This window comes from Euprymna scolopes, chromosome 3, assembly GCF_053919585.1.
Source record: "Euprymna scolopes isolate OS-2025 chromosome 3, ASM5391958v1, whole genome shotgun sequence".
Lineage (NCBI taxonomy): Eukaryota > Metazoa > Mollusca > Cephalopoda > Sepiida > Sepiolidae > Euprymna > Euprymna scolopes.
This window is the reverse complement of record NC_136484.1, coordinates 132,036,774-132,053,557: the sequence shown is the minus strand read 5'-3', so window position 1 is coordinate 132,053,557 and position 16,784 is coordinate 132,036,774. Positions and strand designations below refer to the sequence as shown.

Here is a 16,784-nt window from a genome sequence, read left to right as displayed (position 1 = left end):
CCAGAAACGCGCATTTAAAGTCAATTGAATGCCCAAACGCCAAACTAGTGCATATCCAGACAGAAACAGTATTTTAAATTTCCGGACGTCATTATCAGCGTTATATGAAGTTAAGGAGTACTAAACTGCCATTACTACTTTTAGACTTTATGCCACAGTTATTTTTAAAACTCATAATATTATTTTAATTATATATATATATATATGTGTGTGTGTGTGTGTGTGTGTGTGTGTGAGTGTGTGTGTGTGTTTCTCTGTGTCTACATTTCCTTACCAAATAACTGTCAAATTATAGTCTATAGACTCAAGATTTGACATAAGTGGTATTGAGATTTGGGAAAATCTTTTCAATCGGTTTTCGACCAGAAATTTGACTCTCAAGGTGTAAAAGTTTAACGATTTGACCGTTGCAGGTTGTACCAAACTCGTCCGCCAATTTTGGGTCTAAACAATCGAAATGTAGGTTACTTGGATATTGTTCAAACATTTTCATTTGAGTTGAGCCTAAAACAATAAATGCTAAAGGGTCATAATTGGGGTGAAAGTAAAATAAAATTGTATCTTTAAGTCAGCCAATTTGTAGTTTAAACATTTGAAATTTTACATAAACTGTACTCAGATATAGGGCAAGTTCTTAGTGTTTTTTTTTGCCGACAATTTAGCTGCGAAGGTGTCAACGTTAAAGAGATTTTACTTTTGCAGTCTCTAGTAAACTATACATCCAATTTTGGGTATAAAATTTGAAATTTTGAATAAAGGCTATCCAGACAGCATCAAGCATTTTATCCAGTTTTTTGGCGAAAATATAGCTTCCAAGAAGTCAAAGTTTAAAGAGTTGATTTTTGAAGACTCTACCAAACTCCTCCGCCAATTTTGGGTCTAAATACTTGAAATCCTTGATGTAGGTAACATGGACATGTATCAACCATTTTAATTTGATTTGAGCCCAAAACAATTAATGCTTACGTGTCAAAATCGGGGTCAAATTCAAAAAATATTTCTGCGGTATGTACCATCTTTTCTCTATTGGTATAAAAGAAGTCTATTATATAGAAAGGTATTACCATACATAGGCACACTTTTTAATATATACATATCCACATGGAGTGATTAACACTATAGGATCCAAGCTAATCCGGGCTGAACCTCTAATATATATATATATATATATATATATATATATATATATATATATATATATATACATATATATATATATATGTGTGTGTGTGTGTGTGTGTGTGTCTGTGTGTGTCTGTGTGTGTATTATTTCTGAATTTTTTAGATGAGGATTGGTTATTTGTATTATTATTCATCGGACTATTGATCTAATCTTTCACAACATTTCGGTTGATGTAACCTCCAACCTTCTTCAGGTGTATCGGGAATGTATCGGAGTGGTTAGAGTAGTGGGAAAAATATATTGTAAAAGTGTGGGCGATAGAATAAAAATACATTTGCGAATTACTTAGGACATCTATTCAGTCATGGCTGACGGAACAAAAGCAGGAAACCCCCGTGAAGTAAATAAAAGGTTTGGATCGAAATTCCGTCCAAATTCACGAATTCGACAAGACACACCTGGAAAAGGTCGAAGGTTACATCGCACGAAACGTTGTGAAAGTTACACTCAAAATGTGAAGAGTAGTCCGATGAATAATGATACACGTATATGTATATGTATATATATATATATATATATATATATATATATATATATATATATATTACTATTATTCATGTATATAAAATAATATAATATATTACTATACAATTTTCACTATTCAATACAACAATGCTCAACAAACACAATTGGTAGAAGTAGTATGCAAACATAGTTAGGCAAGTGTGTGTGTGTGTTTGTGTGTGTGTGTGTGCAGTCAGCACCAACCCTATCCAGGTTTTAACCTGCGTCCTCCGAAAGGGGAAGTTTCATGGGAGTATGAAATTCACAAGCGGCCCTCAGTCGCATGTATCTCCTCGTTAGGGGGAGATGACAACGTTAGGTTTGTCAACTTTTTGCAGGGAGGTGTCGAAGTCCTCCTACATGCAGCACCTGGACTTCACAAATTGGTCACCCATTTTAGTAATAACCAGGCTCAACGTTGCTTAACTTCGGTGATCTAATGGGAACCGGTGTGTAAACGTGATTATGCCGTATATAGTTAGGCGTATTATAGTTAGGCAAGTAAGCTATATAGAAAAGTTTATGCTTTTCTCCTGATATTTGGACAATTATTCTGAATCTCTCGCCCTAGAATAAAACATTAACGTATTTATGTAGTTACTTACCATAATTCTATTACTAAAGACACACACACACACACTCATACACATACATACACACTCATACACACACGTATAGATATATATCCTAACATAATTTATATATATATATATTTATATGTATAGATATACGCATATATATGTGTGTGTGTCTTTAGTAAGAGAATATATATATATATATATATATATATATATATATATTGACAAAATGATGTCCATGTATAAAAACATTATAAGAACGAAAGTTTAAATGCAGAGGAGAAAGGATTATCAGATAATCAATTCGAATTTACATGTTCCATTACCAAATCTATAGTCGGCTTCCATTGGACAATAGCTAAACGCAGTGGTCAAATGGCAAATGTCGCATGCTCTTTTTGACTTTGCTAGTTCGGAAATGGACGCAATCTTTACCACATAAGGCAAACTGAAAAGGGAAGTTGCATAAAAGTCATATCTTTCAAATTTCACTTCAATCTTAAAACTGAACCTACGAATGCAGAATAACGAAGCAAAACTACCATTGATTAATTTCATTATCACAGTTATGTTTGTTTCAATTGTTCTAATCTGCTTTAAATGTCTCTGAAAAATTTATCCCGCTTAAAGAATTGGGTGGGGTATATGAATAAATTGTAGGACGGAATGTGTGCTCTTGTCTTTTGCCTTGTTTGTTTCTGTAGTTATCGATCAGTTAGTCTTGGTTTTGCCTTTAATATGTTTTTCCTAATTGTATTTTAATTTTTCCGTACGTTTTCTTTTTCTCCATGCCCCAACCAACCCGGAGTTTATTTCTACTCATCTTGCTGAATCCTTTATTCCTCTTTTGACGGAAGTTCACTCTTTCTCTTTTTTATTTATTTATTTTTTTTGATTACTGAGTATCTCCTATCTAATCTGTCCGTCTTTCAATATTTCTGCTCGTACTTCTGTCACCCTTTATTTCATTCTACATCTCTATCCCCATGTATCTCTCTATGGAGGTATTTAATTAATATTAGTAGCAGACTCAAGTCACTGTTGTCGCAGACCCCCTCTCCATATAATTTTACTTTTTTATCTTCTTTATTTTATTTGTCTCATATACTTTCTGTAATTTTTACGGCAATAAACCTTTATATTTAGTCCGTCGGTTTGTCATGTACTGTGTTTTAACGCATAGATTTAATGGAGGCATCCCCAGATTTTTATATATATATATATATATATATATATATATATATATATATATATATATATATATATATAAAATTGCTAGTTATTTAAAATGTGAGACCGAAACATCGCATAAATGTGTAGCGGTATACAATGCTTATGTAGTTCGTAGATATATATATATATATATGGGTGTCCGGCGTTGCACGGCGTTGCACGGCGTTGCACGGCGTTGCCCGGGTATTTGGAGGTGTATGTTGAGTAAAAAAAAAAGCGGTCATTTTTTTTTAAACTTTGACTCCTATATTGACCCTTAAAATTTATTGACTTGGGCTCAAATCAAGTTATTAAGTTAAATCCATGTCCAAGAAACCTATATCTAAAATTTCAAGTTTGTAGACCTAACATTGTCAGATGAGTTTGGTAGAGTTCTCAAAGGTCAAATCGTTGAACTTTGACCCCTTAATCGCCAAATGTCTGGCCCCAAACAGATCACATCGATTTTCCTCACATCTCAGTACCCTGTATATCAAATTTCGAGTCTGCAGACTAAAAATTGACAGAGTTATAGCGTAGGGAAATGTACACACACAGTCACACAGACAGACACTTTCACTTATATATATATATATATATATATATATACATATATACATACATACATATATATATGTAGAGAGAGAGAGAGAGAGAGAGAGAGAGAGAGTTGCTGTCTATCTTTCACAATCATTTATTATCAGATGTTCTTTTCTCTCTCTTTTTACATCTACTCATTCAATATTTTCTGTTTCCATTCTGTATCTTTTTCATTTACGTCTTCTTTCTTGGTAGGTTTCTGTTTATGCTTCCTCTCTGCTTTTGTAAATATATTTTCCGTGTTCTTTCTTATTATAATTTTCTATCCTTTTTTTTCATTTTCATCATCTCCCTCCCTTATGTTTCTTTCTTTTTTAATTTGTGTATATTCCTCATAACTATTACATATTATTGTTGTATGTCTTTCTTTTAAATCTTTATTCCTATTTCTTTATCTTATTTTTATTGTTCTTCTTTTCCCGTTCTTTTTCGTTCGGTGTTTTTTTTTATCCTTGCTCTTATTTTTTTTTCATCCTAGTTCTTCTCCATGTCCGCGCTGTTTTTTATTCTTTCTTCTGGAGACAACTCAAATTATTTCTCTTCTTCTAATGGTATTGTCTTTTTATTATCCCAGAAATGTATGATTTCCTTCAATCTTTTGTTCTCTTTCCTTTTCACAACTCACTTATTTAGACATTCAATTTCCAGACCCTTAAATTTCTATTTCAATTTTAAGCCTCTCCCCGTTTAAAAGGTGGATTCACTCCCCATTCACATTTATTGCAACCTTTACTCCCTTCTATTTTTTCTCCGCTTTTTATTCGTTTTCTGATTTACGAGCATCTGCTCCGGTCTGTCTCCGTAATTTCTTTTTTTTCATTCAATTTTCTCTGGGCCCGTTCCGCGGTCTTTTCTTCCACTAATCACCACTATCAACTTAATTACGCCCCCACCCTCTCATTACTGCCCTGATCCAAACATTATTTCCGCCTCTTGTACTAGAGAGTTTCATAATTTCCGGTCGGAATAAAAAGTCAAAATTTGGGTTAACTTGAAGAGAAAGAGAAAAAGGTTGTTTGTGAATTGAGGGGAAAGCGTGGGCGGGGGAATACACCGAAAAAGAAAGAGAAAAATACCAGCCGACGTTAAATTTATGAAGAGGGTAAAAGAGATAGTTGTTTAAGGCAAAGAAAAGAGTCATAAAGAAAAGAAGTAGTTCCAGAGCAAACAAGAGACTAAATAAATGATATAAATAATAGAGATAAACAGAAAGAGGGTTAAGAAATAAGAGTGGCAGAAGTAAAGAGATCGCCAATAACAGAAGTAAAGAGATCGCCCATAACATATCAGTTCTAATAAGGAAGATGTGTGTTTGCGTGTCGCTTACTACTTTTTAAGGCTACTACTGATCGTAACGTTGTATATGGAAGGAATGATTGCTTATTTAAGCAGAATGACATACGATTTTCTATGTATCTGATTCTATATTAATGAATACGATTAAAAATAGAACTCAATCTTTTTTACTTCTCATTTTGAAAAGTCCAGGGATCGACCATAGTCGATGACAATTCAAAGGTTCCCCTTTTTTCTAGCAACTATACCGAAATCTACTCGAGGACGCCACTTTCCTCCATGATTACGTCGCTTGCCCTTGATCCTAATGCTAGTTTATAATTGAACATCAAATACTATTAAATAAGTCTTTGGAAAGACTTGATGGAGAATCAAACAATGTAAAAACGCTTACTATTATACTAAATCTATCGGTGTTGTTGGATTATATTGAATCACGGTTTAATTAACTACTACAGGGTGGAACACAAATGTGTCGCACTAAAGAAAATAACATTACAGCTTTATTTAAATACTTTTATTTAAAAAATTTTATTTAAAAACTTTTATTTAAAAACTTTTGTTTAAAAACTTTTATTTAAAAACTTTTATTTAAAAATTTTTATTTAAAAACTTTTATTTAAAAACAAAAATAATTCAGGTAACGACTGTGTAGTAAAGCTGACTCTAGTAAATCACCGCCTCAATACGAGTTCAGAATTGGAAGCATGCTTTTCTACATGCGCCGGCGGGAGCTGAGCGAATACTTTGCCATCGGGCTGGTTTTGGTAATGTGAAAGTCATTTGTACCTAGGACCAAACGAAGTAGTCCAGCTGCTCCAGATCGGGGGGGGGGAGAAAGGTACAATGTCGTAGCACTCCTTCTGAAGCCACGCCCGAATCGTCTTGGACTTGCTGGTCAGCGACGAGTTTTCCTGCCCAACTCAGAGTCTGCCAACGACCGTCTGATTTCACGAGGGTGTCACTACACTCTTCAGCATTTTTGGTATAGTTTGGTGTTGACTTTCAAGCCGAATTTGAAAATATGCGGTGGAATCATGTGGTCCTAACTTAAAGGCCATAACCGACGCCCGTACATTTGTTTTCATTACCCTAGGTTCGTCCCCGTGATCCATGACATTTTTTGTTATCACTTATATTCTAGCATACGCTATTTGTTAATATCAATGAGTAATAAGCGGAAAAAACGAGTTTGTAATATCTTGATACATACAATAAGAAATATGACTAAATTTAAAGTGATAACCAATAAGAAATATGACTAAATTTAAAGTAATAACCAAAAAATCATCACAGTAGACAAAAGAAAAACATCAAAGAATAAATTTGAACACAGATATTTCTTGTGCGTGCCATTGATTACAAAATAGTGATATGTTATAAAAAGAAAAATCACACATTATTTGGTGTGTTTGGGGCTAATGAACGGAACACAATGAGCGATATATTTACAATAAAAACATTACGAAGTCTAATTAAAATCTTAATGAAAAAATTGCGATAAGTAATTAATATTGTTCGTGGTCAATATCATTCTGCTTAGTTCTTACATATGAAATCGATTTCCTTTACTTGGCATAACTAACACACTCAAGTACTAATATATATATATATATATATATATATATATATATATACATATATATATATATACATACGTGTGTGTGCGTGTGTGTGTGGTTATTTGTGTATATACACAAATATATAGGAATAGAAACTTACGTAAAATATATATGTAAATACATATTTATTTCTGAGTGTAAATATATTTGTATATCCATACGAGTTTTTATGTATTAATATATCTTAAATACTCTACCAAACTCCTCCGCCAATTTTGGTCATAAACACTTGAAATTTTAGATATAGGTTCGATGAACATGTATCTTTCTTAATAACTTGATTTCAGTCCAAAACAATAAATCGTAAAAGGTCATAATAGGAGGCACATTAAAAAAAAATTGACCGCTTTTTTGTTTTTTATTTTGCTCAACATACACCTCAAAATACCCGGGCAACTGCGGACACTCATGCTAGTATATCTATAAAAGTGAACGTGCCTGGCTGTGTGTGTGTCTGTGTACATTTCCCTATGCAATAACTCAATTTTTAGTCTACAGACTCGAAATTTGATGTACTGAGATATGGAACAATCGATGTGATCGTGTTTCGCCCAAAGATTTCGCTGTTATGGGGGTCAAAGTTCAACGATTTCACCTTTGAGAACTCTACCAAACGACTGCGAAAATTTTGGGTCTAAACACTTGACATTTTAGATATTGTTTCTTTGGACATGGATCTAACTTAATAAAAAATTACCGTTTATTTTTTTTCTTCTATTTTGCACAGCATAACACTCCAAACACCCGGGCATCCATTGATAGTATATATATATATATATATATATATATATATATATATATATATATATATATATATATATATATATATATATATATATATATCGATGAACGAAACGTTAAATACTTCAATAGTACACCTTGTAGTTTTCTATACTCTTCTATGGAATCACACACACACACACACACACACACACACACATATATATATATATATATATATATATATATATATATATACATACAGTCGGGGTCAAAAGTGTTTGCAAATTGTATAAAGTGATAAATTTATGCTTCAATATTTTCCAATATAATATGTTATTCACTGTTTGATATGAAAATGTATGAAGTAAATTCATAAAAACGGAATCCAAATAATCATATTCGCGAGGGGGGGTATGGATCGGTAAATGATTTCAGGAAGGCATATGGGCGAAAAGAGTTGGCAAACACTCATTTATCCGCAATAAATACCAGTTTTAAATATGATATAATTCGAAAAAGTGTGCCATCATGATTATAGTACTATATATTGATAACATATTACAAGAAAACAACAGTTATTACTCAAATAACAATTAACAGAACAATACGAATTTATGAAACTATTAAACCTTTTTTTCGCTTTCCTCCATTTTGAATCAAATTAATCAGCCTCCTATCAACAGAAGCTTGTCAAAACATGTAGCCTCCCCAAGACGAGAGCCATCCATTTCAATTTATGCCAGATGGGGATCAAAGCGTTGATGATGTAAAGATAGAAGCTTGATTTTTGATGCATTAAAAGTGGCCAGCCACATCATCCCCCACTGTACCATGCGCTCAAGATGAGAGGAGAGAGAATCAGAGAGAACTTTGTCATTTACGATGTTTGCTGTGTTGCCATAGATGGTCGTCTCAGCAGCATAGGTGGCAACGAATGATTTAAGTATGTGTTTTGGGAGATCATTTATGTAGATCAGGAAGAGAGTTGGGCCCAGGATAGACCCCTGATGGACTCCAGCATTTATAGTGTGGGCCTGTGATTTCTGGCCATCAACCACTACTCTTATGAACCTATCACATAGCGTATTTTTTACTTCAACTTCCGCTTAAATGGCTGCTATTACCCTGTCTTCCATTGATTCTGTCTGCTTAGGTATTAACCTCGATAACCCGTCTGCATGACTCATTTTTTTAGATGGTACATACTCCATTTGAAAATTGAAATTCAGAAGTATAGTACCCCATCTTTGGAGTCTATTCGCCGTATGTTGTGGTAGTCTCTTTTTCGATCCGAAAATCGTTATAATGGTTTGTGGTCTGTTTGTAATAGAAATTGCCTACCGTGCAGGAAACGATGAAATTTCTTTACCGTGAATATAATGCTTAGCGCCTATTTTTCAATTTGTGAGTAGTCTTTTTAGGCGGGTAAAAGTGATCGAGATGAATGTGCTATGGGTTTGACTTTTCCACCATCCATTTTGTGTAAAATGCATGCTCTTATGCCATGGGAGCTGGCATCGCTTGCAACTATGATGTAACGCTTGGGATTATAATGTGCCAGAAACAAGTCAGACGTAAAAGTCTCTTTAATTTTCCGAAATGCTTCTTCGCACTCTTGCGTCCAGGCCTTTTTTGTCTTTTCCTTACAGTTCATTTAAAGGCGGCCTTAGTTTATGCATATTTTACACAAATACATTTCAGTAATTTGCCAAACCTAAGAACCTTTGTAAAGACACAATATTTCCTGAAGCAGGCATATTCTTTATTGCACTCGATCTCTCTGGATCTGGCCTTCTTCCCTGTTTATCGATGATTTACCCCAAGTATTTTATTTTCTCCATGAAAAGTGTACCTTCTTCCTGTTTTACTTTAAACCCATAATCCTGGATCCTTTTGCATACTTGGTTTACATGGGCTTTGTGTTGTTCTTTGGTAGCGTGTTTCATTAACACATCGTCCAGGTACCTTACTGCGAAATCCAACCCATTTAACATAATGTCCATAATTTGCTGAAAAATCGCAAGGGCGACTGTGACTCTAAAAGGAAGTCTGTTAAACTTGTAAAATTCCTTATAAGTATTAATACATAGCAGCTTTGAAGACTCGTCATCGACTGGAACTTGTAAGTACGCGTCACTAAGGTTGATTTTAGAAAAATATTTCCCTCCACTCAGTTTCGCAAATATCTCTTTATGGCTCGGAAGAGAATAATGGTGATCTTGTAATGCCCTGTTTAAGCCTGTCGCGAAGTCGGCGCAAACCCGAAACTTCTTAATCTTCTTTTTGATGTAGACCGTTTGTGCAGCCCACTCACTGTGATCACTTTTTCCGATGACACCCATGTTTTCGAGTCCATCTAATTCACCGTCCATCTGTTCTATACCGGCGTATGGAACATTTCTTTTTTTTCTGAATACTGGCTCTTCATTTACTTTTACGTCAAATGTTGCTACTGCTTTTGTACACTTTCCCAAACCGCCTGAAAATACGTCTGGAAAATTATCTTTTAACTCCCTCATAAGTTTTTTCTGCCTCCACATTCGAATCCTCAACATTTTGGCAAAATGAGCTTAAAGGCAGCTCTCATAGTCTAAACTTTTCGAACAGATATGTTCTAGAGAGTTTGTTTTATTTTCGCATGACCAAAAGTTTTGCTTTTTCGGCACTGTTCTGTTTTATGTGATTTAATCATAGTGGGTCTCCCAAACCGCTTCCATGTCTGTATATTAATAATGGAAATGTCATATCCACTATAAAGCTCTATCCTTACTTTCTTTTTAAACATTTTGACCTGTATATATTTCCGGAATATTTTGTTCCTCGGGTTCAATTTTCGTAAGTTCAATAGATGTCTTTCTACCAGATTTTTTTCTACAATGCGATGCTTTATGCCCTTTCTGTTGACAGTTGTCACATTGTTTTAATTTGTAGGGGCACTCATTGTACCAATTTTTATTTCCACATAGACTACATGGTCCAGGTGGATCTTTTCCCTGCTTCTTTCTCTGGTTATTTTTTGAAGTCGGATTTTTCTTTTGGTGGATCTTTTTAATATGCCACACTCCGCGTTCCTCTATGTAACGACTGTCTTGTTTCAACGCAATAAACCGTTCACAGTCTTCCGCTAGCTTTTGCAGTTTTAAATTTGGTTCGTTTTCGAGTTTATTCAAAACACGACGGCTGATTTCATCGTCTTTATTTAAACAAACACTTGCTCAAATATTAAACATTTAAAATTATCTGATGATAATTTCTCCAGTTTAAAATCGCCGCAAGGCTTGTTCGCTACATTGTATAAGTAGTGTAGTCGTATTCCTCTCTTCTAGTAACATTCATATATTTATATATATATATATATATATATACAGTGATCAACACTTATCAAGGCCCGGAAGCCATTCAGGGATAAGGGAAAAAGGATATCGCCTATGGAAAATATACGTTCTAGCAGAAAACAGTCCTGTAAGTAGCGTAACTGTTTCTTGGAAGCTCAACTCACTGGGCTTTTTGGGGGGAATAAAATTCACGAACTTTGTATGCTCGGCTGTTCCTAATTTCCTTAGCAAAAGCCTAACTTTTTTTGCGTCTAACCAGGTACCACAATCCGATATTAAAATATCTTTATATCTTCTATAGTACTGGATGAAAGTGACATCGTCTTCTGGATTATAATTGGAATTTTCAATAGCGGCCCACACGGCTGTTTTAGAAAGTGCGTTATGATTATCGTCCGCTTTAGTTAACTGTGTCGCCTCCAGAATTTTTCTTTGTTCCCCCATGTGTTTTCATCAATACTTCCCCGAGGCGTTTCTGTTGTTGAAGCATTTTTTCTTCAAATGCTTGTTAAAATCTTTCTTCTCTTTCTACTTGTTGTTGAATTGGCTTCTTTTTCAACGCGGAATTTTGCTCTAACTGGTATTCGAACAATTCCAACAGTGAATCTTTGAATTTCGCATCCATCATACGAATTCAATTTACAATTGCCGTTTATATTAAGTAATATGTCTTAGTAAAAAAAAAATCAACCAAGTTTTCTTTCCCAATTCTTTTGTTTGAAGAACAACTGTTAAGCAGTCCTTTTGTAACTTTATTTGTTGAACGCTATATTTATAATCTTACAAGAACAATTCAGCGAAATAACACTTGTTAAACTTTTCTTTAATTTGCACTCGTTTTTACGTAGAAAAAATAAGAGCCGTCGCTTTAAATATCCGACGAATTCGTATGGGAAACTTTTAGGGTTTTTTTTTGTTTTTTAACCTCTTTGTTTTTTGCAAAAAAAAATGACTCGATTCTTTACGTGTTTGCTAAGCATAAATGACGTACGCGAATAATTATTTTTCAAGGTATATCTCTTTATCTCTTGACAAAGTCAAGCGTGTTTTTTTTTCAAATCCCAGATGTTATCGAACTAGTTGGTTTCGAACATTTAACTTTGCAGAAGAAAATTCTTACCGAACGAAAAATGACTTCTGGTGAAGAAAAAATAAACCCTTTTCCCCCTTTCTAAAACACTTGGTAAGTGTGTTCAATTCTTAAATAATTGACAACATTGGCGTTTTTCGCTGTAGATTTAGGTAGCAATTTGTACCGTCGCCAAATTACTATTGTAGTATTAATTCGCTGTTAATCCTTGCATATCCAAATATCTGTTGAAATGACGAAGGTGCTCTGCCGTAAAGATTTTACAAATCTTTATTTCAATCACTTTTGGTGATTCTCTGCAGTGATGGTCGTTTCGATTCTTGTCGCCAAGTTGTTGTGTCGTGAAACAACAGTGAAAATAAGAACAATCAAGTTGAGGTTCTGTTAAGGAACAAGTGTATTAACAATAATGTACAAAGATAGGAAAGCGTGTATATCTGCTGGGCACTCGGCTAGTTGTTGAAGTGCAGTAGCATCTCTCTCATCGGTGGTGAAATTACTAGCGCTATTTATAGTGCTAATCGGTGTAAATTCCATGTCTACAATAAAGGCCGTTATAATATATATATATATATATATATATATATATATATATATATATATATATATAATTATATATATATATATACATATATATAAAATAAATGAAGATATGAAATGAGAGAGTGGGCCTCATTATGAGATATTCGCCGTCACCTTATCAACCACCCTGGCAGCAACAGTTCCCCTATATTTGACAAGGCTGAAATATCTTCCTTGTTTGGAAAGACACGCTGCGATGTCTTAAACGAAATTGCAAGAAGCATTAAGGCCATTACAAGACCTGTTTTAAACTAAACACATCAAGAAAAACATTTGGCTTGGACTCAGAAATACATTAAACCTGCTTGGAAAATTTATTTTCACCGATGAGGCCAAAGCAACCCTTTTATGGACCAGATGGGTGTCCCAAAGTTTCGAGTCTTCTTGGATTATCTACTACTCATCACTTACGTCGTCAACAGGGAGGTAAAAGTGTAATGTTTTTGGCTGAAATAATCTGCAATGAACTAATTAGACCTTTTTGAGTGCCAGAAGGTGTCAAACTCATAAGCCATCTTATATTTTATTTTTAAATGAGCATTTGTCATCAGGGTTTGATGACCTCCCATTGGCGCGTCACTGCAAATTGATTTTTATGCATGACAACACACCATCCCTCTAAACAACGGCTACAAAATCCTACCTTAAGTCATTAGACATTAGTGGTGAAAATACGATGACATGGCCAACTTATTCTCCAAATAATAACCCAATGGAGCAGCTTTGGTCAATAATAAAGATGAAAGTTTATGAAGAAAGTGTTCAATCCTTGTCGAAGGATAAACTTTGTAGGAAGATTTGGGAAGTTTCCTATAGCATCAGATTATCTCAAATCTGTCCATTGGCATTATCAATTGACAAGATGCTATTTAAAGTGATTTGGAAGCAAGGGCGTTATGTTGATAGATAAATAGTTCCTTACGTAAAATAATGTGACATTCATTCTTGTTTTTGGTTAGTATTGTTACTGGTTATGTTCTTTATTACATATACATGGAAATATGAAGTTAGAATATTGTTTTACTGTTGAAAATATACATTTATTTACACTTGTAATAAAGTGATACACACGTAGAATTATCAGAAAATTGAAGAATAAGCCCAACTTTATAAATATTTGTTAAAATTCCACAAAAATCAGGGAAATGAAGCATATTGTTATGGTATTTCAGTGTTTAGAATTTCGGTGTTCTGCGTTTTATAACAGTTTCCAAATAAAAAAAAATATTAACTTTCAATCAAGGGATACAGACGATTTGTATATATATATATATATATATATGTATATATATATATATATATATATATATATATATATGTATGTATGTATGTGTGTGCGTGTGTATGTGCGTTTGTATATGTGTTTGTGTGTGTGAGTGTTTGTGTGTGTGCGCGTGTGTGTGTGTGTGGAAGGGTTAAAATACAGATTCTGTCTTCATATATACATTATCAATTATGATTAATGTATTTAAAAATATATTATTAATAAACAAATAAATCTATCATTTATATGTGAATGACGCAGGAATTTCTCAAGGCATATATTATTCTATAAAGATTTATATATGATATTATCCAAAATTACAGCTTATAGAACAGATTTCTGATATTACTACAATATGAAAATGTGGGCGTTGCTTATATAGACAAAATGTGCGCGCGATAATGACACAAGTTTTTAGCAAATGTTGTTTACATCAGGTAATCTTTATAAGTTTTTGTGTTGTTTATCCATTTAACAAGTTGATAGAAAAACAATCGAACTTATATCGCGAAGAAAACAAAATATCTGCCTAAAAATATTATGTTTTGTATAATATAAATATTTACTAATGTGTATATATAGATACGATGTATATATATATATACATATATACATATATATATATATATATATATATATATATATATGAATAGAAATGTATAAAAAAGAATACGAAAAGTATAAAAGCTTATAACTTTTCTTTATTCGTTTTCAATTGGTGACGTGCAGGAATACAAAATAATATTATGAACAAAATTTAAAAAACATATATATATATATATATATATATATATATATATTTATGACTGTATATGTATATATGTATATATAAGTATAAAATGATAGGCATTAATAGTTAGCAGCAATATATATATATATGTATATATACACACACAACAACAACACACTTCGCTTATATATATATGTGTGTATGTTGTGTATGTTGTATATGTCTATATATATATGTGTGCGTGTGGATATATATATATATGTATATATATATATATATATATATATATATATATATATAATCGTCGCAATTCTTCGATTGGTATTTGGGTGGGGGTATTAACTGGTGGAAATGCACTCCCAAATAAACTCGCCTCGTAATCGGGTACCGACTGCAATATGCGTTCCAAAACTTGCATGTAAAACACATGTTTGCCGGAGCGAATAATGATACCGAATTGTTAGCGACACGACTTTGCCCCTCGTGCATCACATACAATACTTTGTAGCTGGGCCTGGCTCAATCCAAATGAGTAAAATGTATACTTTTGTCTAAGACTGCCAAGATGATGTACATATATATATATATATATACCATATTTAATCTAATAATTAAACGGCTATATATCCGTCGGTCTAACGAGAGAGAGACGGAGAGAGAGAAAGTAAGAGGGGCATAAAGAGGAGGATAAATTGCTACATAGATATATAGATGTTATTATATTGTTTTTTGTGTGTGCGTATATGCGCATATATTTGAAAAGTTGTTTTATATATATATATATATATGTATATATATATAGATATATAAATATAAATATATTTATATTAATTGCTTTTTACACAATATATGAATACATATGAAAGGGCCATGTTCAATAGTCTTATATAAAAAGTAGGTTCGCTATTTTATCACGTGCACTTTGTCGTGCCAAGTGCTCGTCGTGCAAATAAAAATATATTTATCTTGTTCAACACTAAATGTTAATTCAGCAAATAGAACCATTTTTATTTCACAAAATTTCGTGCAACTACACGTTTAAAACATTTTTTTAGATTTCATCCTTGCGTGTCATCTTATATAACTTAGTAACACACACACAAACACACACATACACACACACGTATATATATATATATATATATATATATATATATATATATATATATACAATAGAGAGATTGAATAATGTGTTTATATGCTATCATTCTTTACATTTGAAAACATGTTTTAAAACATATATGAATGAATAAATTGAAAATTATCACGGAATTTTAATACAAGTGTGTAAATTACAACAACAAAAATCCTTGCTGGTTGTTTAAAAGAAGGTACGAGCCTCCTAGGTCAACCTCTCCTTTTTTTTCTCAGTAGATAGTCTTCCCGCCACAAATTTGTTGGTGGAAGGAGATCTCCTCACTCCTAGTTGACAACATTTTTAGAGCTGGTAACTCGAACAAATTCTCCAATTTCCAAACCTAGATTGCTTTAAGAGTATATAGGCTCTGTATATCGCCCAGCTTTCACACATTTTGTCTATTAGCCAGGTATTCACTAGACCAACCCTGTACTTGGCTTTGGTCATTTACTAGGACAATGAATGCCGTTGCACTATCTCTAATTTCTTTTTGTCACAAACTGAGTAAAGTTGGCTTACTTGCATGCCACTTTAGTTCATTCGACTAGGGTTAATCAGTCTCGTTTGGGAGGGTGAGAGTATTTGTTTGACAGTTAGTCTAGTTGTTGTTTCCAACTGATAGTACAGGTGCCCTAATTCTTTAGTAGGCTTAGTGTGGTTGCTGTATAATCATGTGTATAATATCAGGAGGGTTATAATGTATTGTTGCGCAAGCACTTAGGCCATGCTGATGGGCGTTCACGATGCCCAAACTCTTTAGACAAGACTCTGATAACGGACAACTAGTGTATGCATACTTGACGCTCAAACACTACCCAACACTCGACCGTTAATATGAAGTTAAACAAAACGTATTTACATGAAAACTTAAATAAACATTGCGATCAAACTAAACAACCACGAAAACAGAACAAATTCACTTACTGA

The 16,784-nt window shown here is 33.3% G+C and overlaps 1 pseudogene; it reads right to left on the bottom strand.

Annotated features, from left to right (window-relative positions):
- Positions 1–2,044: 2,044 nt before the first annotated feature.
- LOC145263877 (5S ribosomal RNA) lies at positions 2,045–2,163 on the bottom strand (annotated as a pseudogene).
- Between the last annotated feature and the right edge of the window lie 14,621 nt (positions 2,164–16,784).